This window comes from Bison bison, unplaced genomic scaffold (genome assembly GCF_000754665.1).
Source record: "Bison bison bison isolate TAMUID 2011002044 unplaced genomic scaffold, Bison_UMD1.0 scf7180017857213, whole genome shotgun sequence".
In the NCBI taxonomy this organism is placed as follows: domain Eukaryota; kingdom Metazoa; phylum Chordata; class Mammalia; order Artiodactyla; family Bovidae; genus Bison; species Bison bison.
The window spans coordinates 79,994-85,764 of NW_011487786.1; positions in this window are offsets into that span (position 1 = coordinate 79,994).

Below are 5,771 nucleotides of genomic sequence, written 5' to 3' on the forward strand. Positions count from 1 at the left end.
GTCATGTCCGACTCTTTGCAACCCCATAGACTGTAGCCCACCAGACTCCTGTGCCCATGAAATTCTCCAGGCAAGAATACTGGAGTGGATTGCTATTTCCTTCTCCAACAGACTGCTTACATAGTCCATATGTTTCTCTGTGGTGCTGTGTGTGAGTCCCTTGTGGGGATATCAGGCTTGTGAATGAAAAGCTAGGTCTATTAAAACCATAGGTAAAACCATATACCTGTAGGTAAGAAAGAAATTTCTTCCACAAGAAGGAGTTTATTCCTTTTTTGGAGATCTGGAAAAAGTGAAGCCTTAGAAAGGAAAGGTGGCATATTGGTAAAGAACCTGCCTGCCAGTGAAGGAGATGTAAGAGATCCGAGTTTGATTTCTGGATTGGGAAGATTCCCTGGAGGAGGGCATGGCAACCCACTTCAGTATTCTTGCCTGGAGAATCTCATGGTTAGAGGAGCCTGGCGGGCTATGGTCCATGGAGTCACAAAGAGTTGGACATGACTGAAGCGACTTAGCACATAGAAAGGAAAATGGAGCAAGACAAAAGCTTCTTAAGTGGAAGAGAAGGCTGTGTTTTTCTCTGTGTCAAGATTCTGGGATTCTAGACTTAACTGAGAGTGTTCCCATGCAGTGGGAAAAGATTTCCTCTATCCTAGAAGTAGGAGTAGGGCTAAACAGGGAAAATCCTCCTAGAAGCATTACACACTGAAGGTGAATGAATCCTTCCTTGCTAAGTATTTTTTATTTGCTTATCACTTTGTCTTTTCTACACAGTGCTACAGCAGAACTTTTAAAATAATTTCTTTCAATGTCCTGGCCCAGTCATGAGTTGCCTACCTTTGTGTTGAAGCATTAAGGGGGAAATTTGTCTGTAAATCAAGAAGTGAGCATAGAGTTGGTTTAGCAGTGAAATTCCTAACAGGGCAGGATTAGGCATCTATAAGCCAACATCTTTTCTTTTTTATTTGGCTAGCAGATGAATTTTCTGTTAAAGGACAAATTAAAATGTTTTTGTTTATTGATATTTGGGTATGGATGGAAATATTGTATATGTAAGAGTGGGAATGCATGTCTGATTTGGATACAAGATTTGTAAACGTATGTATACGTGAAAGTGTAAGCATGAGACAGTGTGAGTGAAGTATTCTGGTATCCTCTGTGTGATTCAGAAGACTTTAGGGTCTGAAATCTTGAACATTCCATGTACCTGCATGGACAGAAGGTACATCATATCATCATCAGATACATACATCAGATAAGTACAAGCAGACGATCTTAGTCTGAGCAAAGAAACTAATGACAGTCAGCTAGCAGACTTTCTGCTATCATATCAAATGATTCCTTATATAGAAGGTCTGGGCCTTTAGCCCAGACCATGTCAGAGGTCATGTCTCAGCCTTCCATTGCTTAATTCCTAGAGCAGGATTCAGGTCTAAGGCCATCTCTCAACTGCATTCGAAGTGAAATTGATCAGGACAGTGAAACATTAATTTTCACACTAAGATACTGCCTCTTTTCTCCCCAGGTACAGCATAGGAGGTTGGGGATAAGATAAGAAACTTGCACATCTCACTTTAATGATCAACTACCTTGTATCTTCAGCACTGGAACCAGAGGATCTCAGCCTCAGACATAGAGAATTCTAAACCTAGCTCAACAGACTTCCACAACTGGAAGAGTTGGAATCACAGTTTTCAAAACACAGATGAGATTTGTTTAAAAAACTATGAATCCAGCTCCTACACTAGGTTTCTGGTAAAGAGGGGGTAACATTGCCCAGCTAATGTTTCATTTCCCAATGAAACTTCAATCAGATCTCCCCAGACCACTATTAAAGAGCACTTTAATGTGCTGATTGAGATATTTATTGTCAAGAACTAACTAGATATAATCAATATATCCCAATCATTAGAGCTGATGGCCATTTTGAGGAATGGTCCACCTGGAGGGTGAGGTAAAGGCCACACTTCTATAAACACTCTCTCCTGAGGTCTCAGGGTCTGGAGGGTTTTTTCAGTTTGACAGCTTTGGGAGGTGCCCAAGCCCCAAAGGGCCTTTTGGATGGTGGTCTTGGTAACCTATGCTTCAGTCCCAGGAAGCCAGGAAGCATAAATAATCAGGAAACCATCGCTGTAGACATAGAACCTGTGATCAGAAGGTTAGTAATTAATGCCTTATGGTGTTTCCAGCATCTTATCCAGAATGATGCTGAGATGGCACTCCCAGTGGTATCAAAAGCATAAAAACTCTCCTCTTGGCCAATGCTCAGTGGGCGTAAGGCATATAGCGCCTGCAGGCCATGCAGGTCCCTGACACGGCTGGCTTGCACTGGCTGGTGTACCATTTCCTCTACCTGTAGAGTGCTGGCATTGAAATGACTCACGCCAGGTAACCCTTGGCCACCTGAGTGGCACAGGGCACCCACAGCCCCTTATCATCACTAGCAAAATACAAATCCTTCCAGGGCACAGCAGCGTGGGAGAAGCAGTTGTTGTAGGTGGCACTGGACAGCTGACACTGCACAGCTGACCAGGGTGTTAGAAGAAAGGTCCACCTTGGCCATGGTGGCTGTGCCATAGTAGTTAAAGTACATGAAGTTCTTGTACAAAGTATTGCCACCGCCATTGCCATAGCCCATTTTCCTCTCCTCATAGTTCTGCAGCAGTACCAGACCTTCACAGGATTTGTATAGCCAATAGTAGTCAAAGTACCTAGGCGAAGCCTCACACCAAGATCATCAGGGTTAAAAAAAGTTTAAAAAAAAAAAAAAAAAAAAGAGCGAGAGAGAGAAGCCTGGAACTTCCCTGGTGGTCCAGTGGTTAAGAATCTGCCTTTTAATGCAGGGAACATGGGTTTGATCCCTGGTCAGGGAACTATGATTCCGCATGCCCCAAGGCAGCTAAGCCTGTGCACCACAACTTCTGAGCACAAGCGCCACAATGAAAGACCCCAAATAAGACTCGATGCAACCAAATAAATAAATAAGTAAAATACTAAAAATAAAAAGACCAGTGAGTGTCCTAACAGTCGGGGCTTTGGGAGTCAACCAGAATTGACTTGTAATCTCCCTTCTTTTACTTATAATATATTATGACAACATATATCTGTAAAGAAAAAAAATGTAACAGTAATAATATTAAAATCAACTGCAATGATGCCCAGTGGGCACTATACATGCATTATCTCATTTAATTATAGTAAAGCACTGTAAGGAAAGTTTAAAGAGCCTTGGGTATAGAAGAATTTGTTCTTGAGATAGGACCAGGCTGGGGATACAACTGCTTTGTATTATGATGGGATTAGAAATTCCAGACAGTGGGTTTATGAAGGAAGCTTGGGGCAGTCTGCACCATCCTTAACTCATGAAATGAGCATTAGGAGGTGACCTGTCAGATCTTGGCCAAGACTATCCAGGGGCATGCTTAAAGTAGAGGAAGCTGAGCTGGGACCACAAAGAAACCTGCATTTAGGGTAGAGTAGAGCTCCTTTGGAATAAACCTGGTGCAGAAGGGAAATTATCCTGGACTCACCTGGAATCTGCAGGCAGAGGGGCCACCCAGTAGAGGGAAGAGTTTGGGTTGGGTGTCGAGTCTTGGTCCCAGGCACTTGTCTTGTACAAGAAGTCTCTCCAATTAAGCTGTACCACAAGGGGTTTGACAGACTTCCTTCATAGCTCAGTTGGTAAAGAATATGCCTTCAATGCAGGAGACCCAGTTTCAATTCCTGGGTTAAGAAGATCTCCGTGAGAAGGAAATGGCAACCCACTCCAGTATTCTTGCCTGGAGAATCCCATGGGCAGAGGAGCCTAGCAGGTTAAGGTCCAGGGGGGTCACAAGAGTCAGACACGACTTAGTGACTAAACCACCACCACAAGGGGTTTGCTGACTTTCTGGAGGCCTCCATGGGCACAGGAACCTAGAGAAGAGTTCAGGTAAGGTATGAGCTAGGAGTGAAGCATATAGCATACTGGAATCAGACTATGAAAGTATAATAACTACATGCGCATTTGAGTGAGTGTCCATATACTCGAATGCATTTATATGTGTATAAGAGAAATGATTTGCAAGAATAAAGGTTAGTGTGTATGTCTGATCGCTATACTGTGCTTAGTCACTCAGTTGTGTCCAACTTTTGATTATGGGTGTGTTTATATGTCTGTGTATAGGTATGCTTACGTTCAAGAGTACATCTGTCTCAGTCTGCATCCCTTTGAGACATACCAACAAGGAAATGAAAGCTTTATTCTCCATCAGGATCTTTACTGCCCACCTTTCAGTCCCCTCAGTACACCATAGTGAATCCTGCATCCCCAACTCTGCCCTTGGGGAGAGGAGACCTTGGGAAATTCAGTCTGAGGCCTCACTAGGGTGCAGGGGTGAACCAAGGTGTCTGGAGGTCTTTTCTTGTTCCTTCTCACTCTCACACTCCCGTAGCTTGTTCTCAAGGACATCCACGTCTTAATGGACAGCATGAAAGCTGCACTGGTCAGAGTCAGCCAGAAGCCTGAGTGTGAGGTTGGCATTAGCTACCTATGGAAATGCAAAGCCAGGGATGTGGGTCACAGTGTTACTCAGAACTGAACTCAGTTTCCCTTATTTCTCAGCTCCAGAAAGGAGATTTCAGAAATTGTCAGATTCTTGAGATTAGATAAAATGGAAGGCTGTAGAGGCAACAAACATTTATTCATCCATCCACATACTTGGCTCTCCAGTTGATAGAGGAGGTCCCTAGTCCCACCCACTTCTCCCCTGACTTTAAGCTGGAAAACCAACTCTTGGACTCCCTCCAGCTCCAGGCACAGCAGAGTGAAAGCTGGAGTCTCACAGCAGGCAGCAAGGGCAGCAGGATTCCTGGATTCTAGGATGTGGTTCATCTCCAAGGCCTGGTTACTCAGATCTTCAGTGGCGAATGCATGCTCACTGACCTGGACATGGAGGGATAAACACTGTGGCTCATCCTCCTGGTGCCACACAGTCTACAAAACACCCTCATATCTGCCACCTAATTTGCTTCCAATAAGAGCCCTCAAGGTGAGCCCAAGGTGCTATCCCCATCTCATAGCTGAGGACAGTCATATTCTTTTCACTGAAAAAATAAAAAAAAGTTCGATCCTGCACCACCCACATTCTCTGTTCTTTTACCTGGTTATAGCCCCACTCTCAGGAGTAGTTTGTTGAGTTAATGAATGCACTGACTCATAGCTTGCAATCTGATCCTATTCCAGCAGCCTTTCCCAGAAGGTCCACGGGTAACCATTACAGAAAACAACTGCCCATATCACACTGCTAATGCAATATTTTTACACTCATCCTCACAGCATCAATTCCAAACTCACTGGCCTGGATCACAAGTTTCTCAACATATCGCCCCTATTTTAACTTTTCAGCTCAAACTTTCCTGTCTCCCAGGTCTCTTGCATTACAGGCAGACTCTTTACCATCTGAGCCATCAGGGAAGCCCTTCCTTTGTACTGGTCCTTCCATTTCCAGGCCTCCTCTTGTTCTATATGCTCTTCCCATTTCCCAGTGGATTCTAGCCATTAATTTATTCATTAGCATAGAAAGTACTTCTTGCATGAGACTTTTTATAAAATATGACTAGTGAGGATCCCAAAACAGTACTCAGGATCCGTCCTCAGCTCTTCCTCTATCATCCAGGCTCATACCCATGCTGGGTCCAGGACAAGCTGTGCTTGTATAACTTACAGTTTGGCAGCCCCAACTTGAGCCTCCAGCACTCACCTTGGACAGCTCCTGCTCATACATGCCCAT